The sequence below is a fragment of the Sciurus carolinensis genome, chromosome 9, assembly GCF_902686445.1.
Source record: "Sciurus carolinensis chromosome 9, mSciCar1.2, whole genome shotgun sequence".
NCBI classification, from domain to species: Eukaryota; Metazoa; Chordata; class Mammalia; order Rodentia; family Sciuridae; genus Sciurus; species Sciurus carolinensis.
Genome location: NC_062221.1, coordinates 86,618,521 through 86,628,600, shown reverse-complemented (window position 1 = coordinate 86,628,600; position 10,080 = coordinate 86,618,521).

Here is a 10,080-nt window from a genome sequence, read left to right as displayed (position 1 = left end):
GAAAAAGAAGGATAGGAGGGGATGTGGGCAGGAAAAATAACAGAATGAGACAAACATCATTACACTATTTATATATATGATTACACAAATGCTGTGACTCTACTTCATGTACAACCAGGAAAACCACAATTGTACCCCATTTGTGTACAATAAATCAAAATAAATTAAAAATAATAGACTCTCATATTATTTAAGTGACCAGATAACACATAGAATGATTATTTCTAAATGGTTATAGAATTCAGTGTTCAAAAGATGAAATGTAATTACACATTATCAAAACAGAATAGAAATAATTACAAATAGAAAGTGGAAAGTACATGGGAAATTAATGAAAACTTATTCTGTTACAATTTAAACCCTCCAATGTGGAATGAAGATGCAATCAGACAGGAAAAGAAAGAATTGCAGAAGATGTTGGACATGTTTTCATATAATTGCTGATGGATTGTAAATGAATTGAAGAACAAACTAATACACTTCCTAAAATATGGTTCAGAATGTCAAAATTATTTAAAGTACTAAATATGGTACTGAAGATAAATTAAAAGTGTGTAAAACATGGTAGACAGATGGTATTAAAAGTACAAAATTCAAGGATGAGATCATCCAGTAGAACAAGAAAAGATTTTGCAGTATTAAGTAGGCTACTGGATTATCAAATTTAAGTACACTATCTTCAAGCTGAACTGATACAATAATTCATACTTCAACAAATTCAAGTTGATACTATAGACTATGAAGACTAAGAAAAGAAGGTTAAAAGCAGGTAGAGATAAGAAGCAGAATATTTCAAAGAAAAGCAATAGGAGTAATACCCGGAAAATATCAATAATGGAAAGCAGAAGGCAGGAGACTGATATTTTTAAGTTATGAAGTATTAGTGCAAAAAATATGAGATTCCTGTATTTTTTTATTCTTGATGTATAAGTATAATGAAGAATAAGTTGGACTGTGCTAGTGTTTTTGACAGAATGTGTGCCTAGTTCAACACCCAGTACCTCAAAGAAAAACAAACAAAGCAAAAGAATGAGGAGAAAAATCAAGCCATTTCAGGAAAATACATTTAAGAACTTGTCACCAAAAATATGTCATGAAGGGATTTGTGCTCTGGATCTGCTTCCCCTCTGGAGAGTCTTTGTCTGTCCTCTCCTTCAATGAAACTTGCTATACACCCCACCAAAAGAAATCATTAAGAGACTTCTGAAAATGTACTGTGGATAGAAGGAATATGAACCTTCAAAGAGAAATTCACATCTAGGAGGAAGCTATATCTGAAAAACAGGTAAATATTTAAAGAATACTTACCAAAGAATAGCAACATTTAATTGGGAGAGAGAAAGGATAAAACGAAAATACTATTAGACTATGGATAGACAATGATAACATCAGTATTGGAGATAAAGTTTTCTTAAATCTGTGGAGGAGTAGTATGGAAGTAACAAATGCATGTTATAATTGTAAGTGTATAAACTTAAACATAGGTTAAAAGAAATAGAGAACATTTGAAAACCTAATAGAAAGGAGAAACAGAAAAGCATATGGTATTCCTATTGTGACTTTACATATTTGCTGCATATTTTGGGTAAAAACTGTACCTTTTGAGAACAATCTCACCCTGTCTATGGCTTGGTTTTATCTCTACATTGTCTTTTCTGGAGCAGAAATGTTCAATTCCAATGAAATCTAGCTTAATAATTCTTTTACAAGTGTGCTTTTGTTGAATTATGTAGAAAGTCTTTGTCAAACCCAAGGCCATCTCATGTTTCTCTTAGGTTGTCTTCTGAGAGTTTTATAATTTTGCATATGTGCCTGGCTTCCATTTTGAGTTGATTCTTGGGAGGGTTGAAAAATCTATGTCTAGATTCATTTTTTTTAGCATGTGAATATCCAGTAATTCCAGCACCATATATTGAAAAAACTATCTGTTCTTCATTGAGTTGCATTGCTCCTGTGTCAGGGACTTTGTAACTACATTTATTTAGGTATATTTCTGAAGTGTCTCTCTGCTTCATGGATTCATTTGGCTCTTGATTCTGCAGTGCTGTATTCTCTTGATGATGTGACTGGATAGTAAGTCTTGAAGTCAGGTGCTGTCGGTCCTCCAACTATGTTCTTCTCAATATTGCATAGTTTATTGTGGGTTTTTGTGTTTTCATACAGATTATAGAATCTGTTTGTCAATATCCACAATATAACTTACTAAGAACTTATTTGGGTTTGCATTGAGTCTATAGGTTAAATTTGAAAGAACTAAGATCTTGAAAAGTTTGGGTCTTCCTCTCCATGAAGATGGAACTTCTCTCCATTTATTTAGTTCTTGTTTGATTTTGTTGATCAGATTCTGTTTTTCTGTTGTAGATTTTACAAAGACTATGTTAGGCTTATACCTAAGTGTTTCATTTTGAGGGTGCTAATAAAAATGGGATTGTGTTTTAATTTTTATATGAAGTTCAGGGTGATAAATACTGTCAGCACAAAAGCTGTGGCATGATGGAAATAATGGATGACTAGGTCTTCGAAGCTAGTTTCACTCTCTTCTCTGCCACTACCCTTGACCAGTTTGTTTTGAAATCTTAGTACGTTTGACAAGACAAAAGGACCAAAGTACAATGAAAGGATTTAGTTTGGAGTATAATAATAATAAGATGAAAAATGCCATGAATTTGATAACTCTCGATTTGAACTATCCATGTAATATTTTAACCTTCAATTTAAAATGCCCATAAATGCATGGTTACATTATTCATTTAAGTGTTATCTTTATTACACTAATGTAAATTACACATTTGATTATGCACTCACTCTCTAGTTCTTATGCTGTATACTGCTAAGTCAGTCAATTTGTGGACTTAAGTAGTAGATCATCTCCATCAAATTCTTTTAAGGCATGGAGAACAGAAATTGTTCATTTGCTTTTTCCGTAGGGAAGGCACATTTGACCTTGTCAATGTAGATTTGATAGAGTTGGTGGAGGAGTTAGGAAGTGAGACTGAAGAAGTGGTGGAAGGAGATGATACATAGAAGCCAGGTAAGTGTGAAGAACCCAAAAAGTACAATCCTGTAGCAGGTGAACCATGAGGGATTCCAGGAGGTGATTTTGTTTATTTATTTTGGTACTAGGGATTAAGCCCAGGGGCACTTAAACACTGAGATAAACCCCTAGAACATTTGCTATTATTTTTGGAGAATGAGTCTGGTTAAATTGTTTACAGCCCCGATTGCTGAGGCTGGCTTTGAACCTGTGATCTTTCTGCCTCACCTCCCAAGTTGCTGGGATTACAGGCATGTGCCATCATGCCCCACTCCTTGTTCTGTTGTTTCTTTTAGTGGAAATCAACACAATTCATTTCCTGATCCTGTAGAGGGAGAAAATTTGTTCATGTGGCTATTCAGACTCCATCTTTTGCAATTCTGAACTCATCATAATCCCACATCATTCCCCACCCTGGGGAACATCCTACCTGTAATCTTATGTCTACCCATCTTGATACCATCCTCAGATCAATTTGTAGAACATTGACCCTGGGTACCTAAACCAAACAACACCTAGAGATGGTGTATTTTGTTGCCTCCAGGATTTAGAGTCACTTCTACATTTTATTTTATCATTGATATTTAAATTATCTTCATTATGATCTGATAGAATTCAGGGTAATATCTCCATTCCTTTTGTTTTTACTAAGAGTTGCTTTGTGGCATAAGATATGGTCTATTGTAGAGAAGAATCCATGTGCTTCCAGGAAGAAAGTATGTTTGCTCGTTGATGGATGACATATTGTATATGTCTGTTAACTCTCAATTATTGATTATATTATATAGTTCAATACCTTCTGCATTTAGCTTTTGTTTGGAAGATCATTCCAGAAGTGAAAGAGGGATGTTCAATGCATCCAGTATTATTGTTTGTCATCTATTTGACTCTTGAATCTGAGAAGGTTTTTTTTGAGGTACATAGAATATGTACCTTATGCAATACGGAATATTTTTTGTCCATTCTGATTAACTTTGGTTTAAAGTTCACTCTATCTGACATGAGGCTAGAAACCCCTACTCACATACACAATCCATGTGAGTGATACAACTTTTCCCATGCTCTTACCTTCAGTCTGTGGATGTGTTTGCCTATGAAGTGAGTGGCTTGCAGACAGTAAATTATTGTGTCTTCTTTTTTCATCCAATCTGTCGGTTGATGTCTTTTGATTGAGGACTGTAGGTAATTAACATTCAAGGTTAATATTGAAATGTAGGTTGTTATTCTGGTCACTTTTTTATTTCTGGTTTTTAAGTTGAATTAGTTTCTCCTTCCATGATAATTCTTTGGTGTACATCTTTCCTTTGATCCTTTAAACTTGTTTTTTTCCATTTCACCACCATGCAATTTTTTGTGATAATGCTCTATAGGGCACAGTTTCTAGTTGTGAATTCTTTTAACTTTTGTTTAATCATGGAAGATTTTTTATTTCATTTTCAAATCTGAAGCTTAATTTTTCTGAACACAAAATCATTGGTCATCCTCATTTTTTTTTTCATATCTTGAAATATATTATTCCAGAACCTCCTAGCTTTGAATGTCTGGGTTGAGAAATGACCTGAGATTTCAATTGTTTCCCACTATATATAATGCAATTTTTTTCTGTCCTGGTCTTTAAGATTCTCTCCTCATACTGTATGTTAGTCATTGTCAATACAATGTGGCTTGATGTGGGGTTGCTGTAGTTTTGTACATTTGGGGTCCTGCAAGCCTCCTATATTTGATTTTCTATTTCGTTCTTTAGGTTTCAGCAATTTTTTGATATGATTTCAATGAAAAAATTGTGCATTTCTTTGCTTTTAACTTTATGCCTGTCATCTATCCTGTTAAATCCTAATTTTGATCTTTTCACTTTATTCCATATCTCTTGGAAATTCTGTTCATGGTCTCTCAACATCTTCTCTCCATGTTCAACTTGTTTTCAAGATGAAAACTTTTGTCTTTATTGCCTAAAAATCTGTCTTCTAAGTTGTCTAGTCTTTTTGTCATACTTTCCATTGAATTTTTAATTTGTTTTATTGATTGCATCATTTCAAGGGTTACTGCTTGATTATTTTTCAGAATCTCTCTTTATTGAAGTGATCTTTCATTGCCTGTGATCTCTGTCTAATGTCACTTCTTAAGTTGTCCTTTCCCTGGCAGATCAGTTTTCCTATGTACATTCTTATCTCCTTCTCTGATAGAGCTTCCACTGTGGAATTAGTGGTTCTATTATTGGAGCATCTTGGTTTATTTAGGATAATTTGTTCCTTATTTTTCATGTTGTTTGGGTGTCAACCAATCCAATGGTATGGATCTGAGGTAGTAGAGCTTCTACCTTGAGACGCATGTTCCTCACCTTAAAGGGAGAGACAAATAATAGCCTCAAACAATGCAAACAATATCCAACCTCAAACTAAATTATCTCCTGAGGAGGTGTTACAGTTTTGTCACAATAAACAAAAGTGACATGTAGAGTTATTGTCTAAAATAAAAATGTATGTTTGCTAGATGGTTTATATTTTCAAGGGGTCGATAAGTGGAGAACAGAAATAGTATATGATGTGATGATTAAGTATAAGGAGAAAATCAAAGTGAAAATTAATGAAGAGTACAAGAGGGCATAGGAGTTTAGCTATAAGCAGGAGAAAAAAAGAGAATTGAGAAAAACATCATTGAGAAAAAAATATATATACAATGCAAACAGAAATATACTAATCAGACATCCCAGTCATCAATAAAGTGATCCATAAAAAATAATTATTTTCAATAATGGTGGAAATGAGGGGGAATGAAAAAATTTCAACATAAATCTCTATTAAAAGTTGGGAAATTTTTTTCTTTTTTTAAGTTTATTTTTATTGTAAACAAATGGGATACATCTTGTTTCTCTGTACATGAAGTAGAGGCATACCATTTGTGTAATCATACATTTACATAGGGTAATAGTGTTTGACTCATTCTGTTATTTTTTTTCTTCCCCCCACCCATTCCACCAATCTAATCCCTCTATACAGTCCCTCCTTCCTCCATTCGTGCCCCCTTCTCACCCCCCATTATGTGTCATCATCCGCTTATCAACGAGATCATTTGTCCTTTGGTTTTCTGACATTCGCTTATCTCACTTAGCATGATATTCTCCTTTTTATCCAGTTGCCTGCAAATGCCATAATTTTATTATTTTTTATGGCTGAGTAATATTGCATTGTGTATATACACCACAGTTTCTTTGTCCATTCATTAAATTAAGGGCATCTAAGTTGGTTCCACAATCTGGCTATTGTGAATTGAATTGCTATGAACATTGATATGGCTCTATGCTGTGGTATGCTGATTTTAAGAACTTTGGATATAGGCCAAGGAGTTGTATACCTGTATCAAATGATGTTTCCATTCGAAGTTTTCTAAGGAATCTCCACAGTGCTTTCCAGAGTGGCTGCATTAATTTGCAGCCCCACCAGCAATGTGTGAGTGTCCCTTTTTCCCCACATTCTTTCCAACACCTATTTTGCTTGTATTCTAGATAATTGCCATTCTAATTGGTATGAGATGGAATCTTAGGGTAGTTTTGATTTGCATTTCTCTTATTACTAGAGATGTTGAACATTTTTTCATATGTTTGTTGATTGCTTGTAGATCTTCTTCTGTGAAGTGTCTGTTCATTTTCTTAGCCCATTTGTTGATTGGGTTATTTGTATTCTTGGTGTGAAGTTTTTTGAGTTCTTTATATATTCTGGAAATTAGGGCTCTATCTGATGTATGAGTGGCAAAGATTTTCTCCCACTCTGTAGGCTCTCTCTTCACATTGCTGATAGTTTCCTTTGCTGAGAGAAACCTTTTTAGTTTGAATCTATCTCAGTCATTGATTCTTGCTTTTATTTCTTGTGCTATGGGAGTCGTGTTAAGGAAGTCAGATCCTATGACGACATGTTGAAGATTTGGACCTACTTTTTCTTCTATAAGATGTGGGGTCTCTGGTGTGATTCCAAGGTTCTTCATCCATTTTGAGTTGATTTTTTAGAAGGGTGAGGGATAGGGGTTTATTTTCTTTCTGCTGCATATGGATTTCCAGTTTTCCCAGCACCATTTGTTGAAGAGGCTATCTTTTCTCCATTGCATATTTTTGGCACCTTTGTCTAGTATGAGAAAATTGTATTTATTTGGGTTTGTGTCCATGTTTTATATTCTGTACCACTGATCTACCTGTATATTTTGGTACCAATAACATACCGCTTTTGTTACTGTTGCTTTGTAGTACAGTTGAAGTTCTGCTATTGCGATACCCGCTGCTTCACTCTTCCTGCTAAGGATTACTTTAGCTATTCTGGATTTCGTATTCTTCCAGATGAATTTCATGATTGCTTGCTCTATTTCTATAATGTATATCCTTGGTATTTTAATTGGAATTGCACTGAATCTGTATAGCACTTTTGGTAGTATGGCCATTTTGACAATATTAGTTCTGCCTATCCAAGAACACGGGAGATATTTCCATCTTCTAAGGTTTTCTTTTATTTATTTCTTTACTGTTTGTAGTTCTCATTGTAGAGGACTTTCACCTCTTTTGTTAGATTGATTCCTAAGTATTTTCTTTCTTTTGAAGCTATTGTGGATGTGGTGGTTTTCCTAACATCTCTTTCTGAAGATTCATCACTTATGTATAAAAATGATTAGATTTGTGAGCATTGATCATATATCCTACTACTTTACTGAATTCACTTATGAATTCTAAAATTTTTCTTGTCGTATTTTCTGCTTCCTCTAAATATATAATCATGTCTTCAGCAAATAGTGATAGTTTTAGTTCTTCTTTTCCTATTCATATCCCTTTAACTTCCTTGGTCTGTCTAATTGCTCTGGCTAGAGTTTCAAGGACAATGTTGAATAGAAGTGGTGAAAGAGGGCATCTCTGCCTTGTTTCAGTTTTTAGGGGGAATGCTTTCAGTTTTTCACCATTTAGAATGATATTAGCCACTGGCTTAGCACAGATATCCTTTAAAATGTTAAGGAATGTTCCCACTATCCCTATTTTTTTCAAGTGTTTTGAGCATGAAGGGATGCTGTATTTTATCAAATTCGTTTTCTGCATCTATCACAATAATCATGTGATTCTTGACTTTAAGTCTGTTGATATGGTAAATGACGTTTTTTGATTTCCATATGTTGAAACAACCTTGCATCCCTGGGATAAAACCCACTTGTTTGTGGTGCACTATCTTTTTAATATGTTTTTGTATGCAATTTGGTAAGATTTTGTTGAGAATTTTTACATCAATGTTCATTAAGGATATTGGTCTGAAATTTTCTTTCCTTGATGTCTCTCTGTCTGGTTTAGGTATCAGGGAGATATTGGCTTCATAGAATGAGTTTGGGAGGGTTCCCTTCTCTTCTATTTCATGAAATACTTTGAGACGTATTGGAGTGAGCTCTTCTTTAAAGGTTTTGTAGAACTCGGCTGAGAACCCACCTAGCCCCGAACTTTTCTTGATTGACTGGCTTTTGATGACTTCTTCTATTTCATTACTTGAAATTGATCTGTTTAAATTGTGTATGTCCTCCTGGTTCAGTTTAGGTAAATCATATGTCTCTAGAAACTCGTTGATGTCTTCAAGATATTCTATTTTGTTGGAGTACAGATTTTCAAAATAACTTCTAATTAAGTTTTGTATTTCACTAGTGTCTGATGTGATATTTCCTTGTTCGTTCCAAATTTTAGTAATTTGAGTTTTCTCTCTACTTCTTGTTAGTGTGGCATAGGGTTTATCAATTTTGTATATTTTTTCAAAAAACCAAGTATTTATTTAGTCAATTTTTTCGATTGTTTCTTTTGTTTCAATTTCATTGATTTCAGTTCTGATTTTAACTATTTCTTGCCTTCTACTACTTTTGGTGTTGCTCTGTTCTTTTTCTAGGACTTTGAGCTGTAGTGTTAGGTTGTTCATTTGTTGACTTTTTTCTTCCTTTATTGAATGCACTCCATGAAATAAATTTTCCTCTATGTACTTCTTTCATATTGTCCCAGAGAATTTGATATGATGTAACTTTGTTCTTGTTTAGCTAAAGAATTTTTTAATCCCCCCCCAGATGTCTTCTGTTACCCATTCATCATACAATAGCGTATTATTTAATCTCCAGGTTTGGGAGTAGTTTCTGTTTTTTACTTCTAATTGTTTCTGTCATTTACTTCTAAGTTCAATCCATTATGATCTGGTAGAATATAAGGTATTATCTCTTTCTTCTTGTATTTGCTAACATTAGCTTTGTAACATAAAATATGGTCTATTTGAGAGAAGGATCCATGTGCTGCTGAGAAGAAAGTGTATCTACACTTTTTTGGATGGTATATTCTATATATGTCAGTTAAGTCTAAATTATTGATTGTTTTATAGAGATCTATGGTTTCTTTGTTCAATTTTTGTTTGGAGGATCTGTTCAGTGGTGAGAGAGGTGTATTAAAATCACCTAGTATTATTGTGTTGTGGTCTATGTGATTCCTGGAATTGAGAAGGATTTTTTTGTTGTACATGGATGAGCCACTGTTTGGGGCATAGATATTTATGATGGTTTTGTCTTGATGATTTATACTTCACTGGGATTTCCTTCCCTAATATATTTAATCTTCTGAGTCCCAATCTCTTTTGAGTGTATAGTAATATATTCCAGCAAACACCCTCCTAATTTTTGTACATTCACCTACCCCCCTTGCAGAGAAGCTCCTGTCTACGATTTTTGGTTTAATACCACAGAACATCTAGAGGAAGTGATCTCTATTCCAACAGCTTGTCTCATCCCTCTATTTCTTACTAAAAATTCAGGAATTCATTTAGTGAGACAGTGAATTCAATATTCTCTGTGCTTTTGATTGCTTTTAATTGTCTTTATTTTACCCTCACTCTTGAATTTACAGAACAAAATGAGTGCATACCCATTTAAAAACATTGTTTTAAATGAAAGAAAGTAAATGAAAGTCAAAGGGCGACCACAAAATAATATCTGTAGAAGACGCACAAAAGAAAATGAGAAAAGAATCAAGGCATGTCACTACAAAAAAAACAATGAAAAATGAA